At 45.6% G+C, this 5,929-nt stretch overlaps 1 long non-coding RNA gene across 1 annotated transcript; it reads left to right on the forward strand.

Moving 5' to 3' along the window:
• The first annotated feature begins 529 nt into the window (after positions 1–529).
• On the forward strand, positions 530–5,402 carry LOC309621857. The gene is made up of 2 exons (XR_014240291.1): positions 530–598; positions 4,620–5,402. It is a non-coding gene; the product is annotated as an uncharacterized lncRNA (long non-coding RNA).
• Positions 5,403–5,929: the final 527 nt, after the last annotated feature.

Here is a 5,929-nt window from a genome sequence, read left to right on the forward strand (position 1 = left end):
TCTTAAGAGTGTTTCCCAGGTCTGAATTCTTTGCTAGAATTGTTCTTTAACGGAAACTTCAGGCTTGCTAGGAAAAAGGACCTACTGTATTTTGAAAGGCATAAACAAGAACCAAGGAAGTGCAGTCCAAAGGGCATGAAAGCACTTGCCCCAATTTGAGGCTACTGTGCTTAGAGCGGAGCTCTCCAGAACTCTTTGTAGCTAAGTGCATGGGTTTCACGTGTGCAATAGAAAAATCACGAGTGCACATCTCACAAGAGCTGGTTTTAAGAAGAGACCAGCACGAAAGTTCCCGGCGAGGAGCGTCGCCAGAGACGCTCTGCAGCGTGCCCGACACTCCACCTCTCTCCTCTCTGGCAGAGAGCTGCAGGACCAGATGCCCGCGTGCCCCGCGCCTGCACGCCTGCGCACGCCCACTGGGGCGGGGCTCTCGGGCACGCGGACCGCCGTCCTCCCACGACTCCTGGCGTCTGTTGGGGCAGTTGGCTCCGGAAGAGAGGAGTGCATGCGCGAGCGCGGAGGGTGGGGCCCCAACGGCCGTCCGGCGGGGGCGGGGCCTGTCATGGCGGCCTCGAGAGTCAATTCCAGGAACCCTGAGGTAAGGGGTACGGGGACTTTTCACCCCTCAGGTGTCACCGCTCTGCGCTGGTGTTCACCCTGTGGGTTGTTTGTGCCCTTGTCCGTGTAAGGAGACTCCCCACAATGTGGATTCACGCCCCCATAGAGCTCGATTCCCTTGAGGGGTTTACCCCAGGGTTATTGGCACCACTGGGGAGCCGGCTGCATGAAGGGTTCAGTGATTGCGGGGCCTACAGTCGGGGGGAAATAGTGTGTGTGAGCTATTAAACAGGTGCCCAGGTGCCGTTCTAGGCTGCGCGTTCTGAAGAGTCCAAAAGCTAGAGGGACGTTCTTGCGAGTTGAAAACCCTCATCTGGTTCCAAAGGTGTAGCTCAGGTGATTGGAAAATGAGTGAAGATCGAAGGAACACACTCATGGTTTCACTAGTGTCTTCCTTCTTATCATAAAAACATCAATCAACACTTATGTCCAAACTGCATTCTTTTGTCAGTGATGGGAGCAACTTTGCTGAATGTGGTAGTAAACATGTATTTGTAGTCTGATGTCAAATCATGATTGATTTGCAAGCATAGATGGGGTCTGTACATATTTAATTGGTTGGTGGGAATCTGATATGTAGTCAAAGGTGTGGGTTGGTTTTGTCTGTGGATGTTTGTGTCTGAAGGGAGGTCATGCCTGTGTTTTTGTGAGAGTGTGTAAGAGTGAGTGTTGTACTTGGAGGGTGTTGAGATGTGACGCAGGCATACTCAAGGAGTTGGTGGTTAGGTGTTTGTAATTAGGTGTTTGGGGAATATGTTTACATGTGTTTTTTTCACCCATGAATTTGGGGATTTATGTGTGTCTAATGGTGGATTTGGAAGGATTATCTGCATATGCGTAAGGGCAATGTCAGGAAAAGTAGTGGTGTATATTACTTTGGGTGTCCAGTCTGTTTATTTTGTATATTTGGGGAATGTAGGATGATCATTTGTGTATTCAGGGCATGTTGTATGGTTATGGGGTGTTTGTGTGGGTGCATTTTCAGGAGCTGTCTATGTATATTTGGATGTGTAGAGGGCAAGTCTGTGACTATTTTCTGGGACTGGTGGATGTTGTATATGTAGGTATGTTGTGTTTGTATGATTCTGTATTCTGCAAGATGGCAGAGTTAATTCTGTGTGAGAGGTTGGGAATGTGGGGTTATGTATATGCCAGTAGTGTGGTACTGTATGTGTATTTGGAACAAAGGGCATATAGGATGATATTATTGCATATTTGTAGTGTTCTGGGTAATTGTGGTTGCATTTGGGACTTGTGGAGAGTTATGTGTTAAATGAGTTTGTGTGTGTATTCAAGGGGCATGGCCACTTGGAGGAATATTTGCTGAGGCTGTGCATTTGTAATTTTCAGTAGGAGCCTCTGAAGCTTATGTATTTTGGGAAGTGAGTATATGTGTATCTGATAAAGAGGTGGGGTTCTATGTTTCTACAGGGAAGTTGGACAATTGCATTTCTATGTATTAGAAATATGTGATATGGGTATTTGTTAGTACTTGCATATGTGTGAGCTGGCTCCTAATAGCTAGGGATCATTTGATATATGGAAGTTGTTTCATAAATGGTTTGCTGGAGCCACTTCCATGTATCTTACTTGTGTATTCTAATCTGTGTGTGTGTCCATCATCAGGTTCATGCATTATCAAAGTTTGTTCATAAGGTATGGAGTTGTTAGGAGTATTCAAAGTGTATTTCTTTGGAGAATGCTAGGGTGTTTATACATGTGTTTGGTAGGAGTAAGAGGTGGTCTGTCTATATATTCAGGGTGAGGGTAGAAATATATATATATAAACACCCCCCCCCACATATACAGTTGATATGTTGGGGTGGTGGTGGGGAGCTTGTATTCTGGAGAGGTAGCATAACGTATAGTGTTTGGGAGGGGATCTGTATGTTCAGGGCTTGGGAATATTTGCATGTGTGTGTCCATAGGTGTGTGAGAATTGTGTATGTATATTAGTAAGACTGCAGAGGTTGTCGGTGTTTTTCTGTTTTGAGTGTGTCTGAGCATTTGGGGTGTATACTCATGAGTAGTTTGTGGGTGTGTGTATTTGTGATTTGTGAGTATATCAGGAGGCTTAGAGTCCTCTATGTGTCTATTTCCAAATGTAATGCCTGAAGAATGTAGTGGTGTTGCTTGTATGTGTGTTCTCAGTATTAGTGAGGTGGACTTATATGTACAGTTGACCCTTGAACAACACACGTTTGAACCACACGGGTCCACTTCTAGTGGATTTTTTTTCCAGTAAATACTACAGGACTACTACACGATCCATGGATGCAGAACCACTGCATGGAGGGTTGGCGCCCTAACCCCCAAGCTGTTCAAGGGTCAGCTGTATGTGATAAGAATAGGTTATTTGTGGCTGTGTGTGTTTTTGAGTTCCTGGGGCTTCTGGGGTATGTATTCTGGGGGATGTGAGAGTTTAGTTTGTGTGTTTGGAAACCACTAGATGGTGTAGGTTATGTGTGTGTGCAGGAATCCTGGAGTATATGTATTTTAGGGCTGTGGGATTGCATATGGGTCTTTTTTGGGTTGCCCATGAGACAGTTGTGTACTTGGTGAGCCTGTGTGTTTAGGTACTCAGTGTGTACATCTGGATGGCATATTGGTTGCACGTGTTTGTTTTCAGGCCCATGTTGTGTGTGTATATATAGTTGTGAGAGTGGAATGTGAATATTCAGGGTGAGTAAGGTTTTGTCTGTAAAAATTTAGGTAGTAAGAGGTAGTCTGTGTATTTATTCAGGGTGAGGGTAGAAATGTACGTGTGTGTTCAGGATATATATATATATATGTATGTATATGTATATGTACAAACACATATGTGTATGTGGTATCCTTTTGGTTATATATCTGTGATGGGAGTTGAGCGTTCTACTTGGGGTGTAAGTGGATTGTGTGCACAAATTCATAGGAAAAGGTATGGGATGTGCTGGAACTGGTTCATACTATCCTGGGATAGTCAATGGTGCATATCTCTTCCCAGCTCTGTGTTCAGTGATGTCAGGTGGGTAGCTTGAAATTGGTCATGCTGGGAATATTTATACCACGTAGATAGCATAGGTGAAGTCTTTCCCACCTTTCTCGGAGAGTTTTTTAGCACTTACCAGCACACCACTGATGTGCGTGTTTGGATGTATGTATGTATGAAGCAAGAATATTTGGGCATCGGTGGGTACGTATGGGACACCCATGTGAATTGTGAGTGGGGCATCTGGGGCTATGGGCCCCTGTATATGTGCATTGACCCTGGTAATCGTGAATCATTGCATTGCTCCTATCAGGTTGGTCTGTTCTTTAGGGCCAAAGAATCCCCATAAATGTTGTTGATTCCCAGTAGAAATCATGCAGATGGATACAGGGGTGTCTGTACCTTAGGCAGGTGGACACTCCTTCAGCATTTGGGTGGTCCTAGCATCTGGGTCCCTAGAAGGGGGGGCCTGGTGGACAGATGGCCATGCAGAGCAGAACCTTCACAGGTGTGTTGTTGGCGTGACAGGCAGCAGTCAGAAAGTCACGGGGCTTCCTGGATACGAGGTCAGATGACCAAGGGCTCTCCCAGGAAAATACCCTGAGAATCAGTTGGACAGCTACAGGCGTTACTGGCTCTTCTGGGGCACAGCTGACGTGCAAGGACACCCTCCACATGGGGTCCAGAGCCACGTGTCCCTGAGCCCGACTGCCCCAGGGTGGTGGGATCTGTTGCGTATCAGGCTGGTCAACTGTATCACTAGGTCTCAACCAACCTGTCTCCATGGAAACCTAAGTCCTCAGGGATAGGCAGGACCTCTAGGGAGCAGTGAGCTGACAAGGACAGAGGTGAGGAGGCTTTGTCCCTGAAGGAGAGTTGGGGACTGAGACCTGGAGAGCCTGGGGAGTCCCACTCTGAGGAGATATGGCTCTGATGTTCCCAAACCCTTTAGACATGTTCTCTGTTCTTTTCTGAAGGCTCAAGATGCTTCTAGCAGTGGGAAGCTTATCTCAGTTTCATGCTTCTCTGATAGGATGAACTGACCCTTTTATTCACTATTCCACATCGAGCTGCAAACCCATCAGATGGAACCATGTGATCATTGTGGCCACCAGCTGACCCCACAGCCACCTTGTGGCTCCCTTGGACCCACCCAGGAATTTCTGAGCCTTCTTTATGGTGAGTCTTGTGGCCTTTTCTCCCTCATTGTGAATCCTCCTGCCAATAAAACATGCTGTGAGTGTTAACAAAAGGAAACCTCAACTAGAATTGGAGTCTGGAAGGCCCGTAGAGGGAGCTCTCATGCCGTGTCACTCATCATCAATTACCCCAACAGGAAGAGGTCATTTACTGACCCCAAACAGGAAGTGCAACCACTTTACTACCCCAGCTGGAGGAGGGAAGACTTCCTTCCTGGCCAGCAACAAGAAATAGAAAATAGAAAGAGCTAATAGAAAATTCCGCAGTTTAGCCAATGAGAAGCCATTGTCACCTGAAGTTTCACTTTCCTCCAGTGAACTTTCATTTTTTCCCTTGATGATGATTTTCTTTCCTTGTCCCACCCTCTTTACTTTAAAAGCCTTCTGGGACTTTCCTGGTGGTCCAGGGGCTGAGACTCTGCTCTTCCAATGCACGGGGCATGGGTTCGATCCCTGGTCGGGGAACTAAGATTTCCACATGCCATGTGGCGTGGCCAAAAAACAAAAAGCCTTCCATGTTGTGTAACCCGTTGAAGTATCTCCCTTTCTGTCAGATGAGATGCTGCCTGATTCACGAATCGTTTAATAAAGCCAATTTATTCAAAATTCAAAGTAAATCTTCAAATTTACTCAGTTAAATCTTGTTTTTTAATACATTGGTGGCATTCAGAGGTGGCCACTAACAGTTTAATATGTATCCCTTCAGAAATGTTCTGTATAAAAATATGTATGTGCACTTTTGTAAAATCCACTCTTATGATTCCTCCTGCTAACACGATGATTTTATGATTAAATGCTTATCTTTTTAAAAAGAAAAAGATAAATATATTGGTGGCAGTGATGGGATCTGAAGCAAATTTCTGATAACATTTGGGACAAGGAGAAACAGGTGTGGTGCCCACAACTCCTTTGAGTTCACTGTCTTTTGCCATTCCTGAAGGTTGTTGGTAAGCTCCTCTTGGTTTGAGCTCCATTCTCTTTGATTGAGTTTGTGCTCACAATCTAATTGGCTTTCCTTTACAGGGCAGGTCAGTTTGGCTGGTAGAGGATTCTCCCTGAGGCCAAACCCCTAGCCTTTCAGATGGAAATTCCCAGGACACAGTAACATCTCTTGGTTATTGCCAGTATATTTTTGAGTGGTAAA

This window comes from Balaenoptera borealis (assembly GCF_965194805.1).
Source record: "Balaenoptera borealis genome assembly, contig: HAP1_SCAFFOLD_1111, whole genome shotgun sequence".
Taxonomy (NCBI): Eukaryota; Metazoa; Chordata; class Mammalia; order Artiodactyla; family Balaenopteridae; genus Balaenoptera; species Balaenoptera borealis.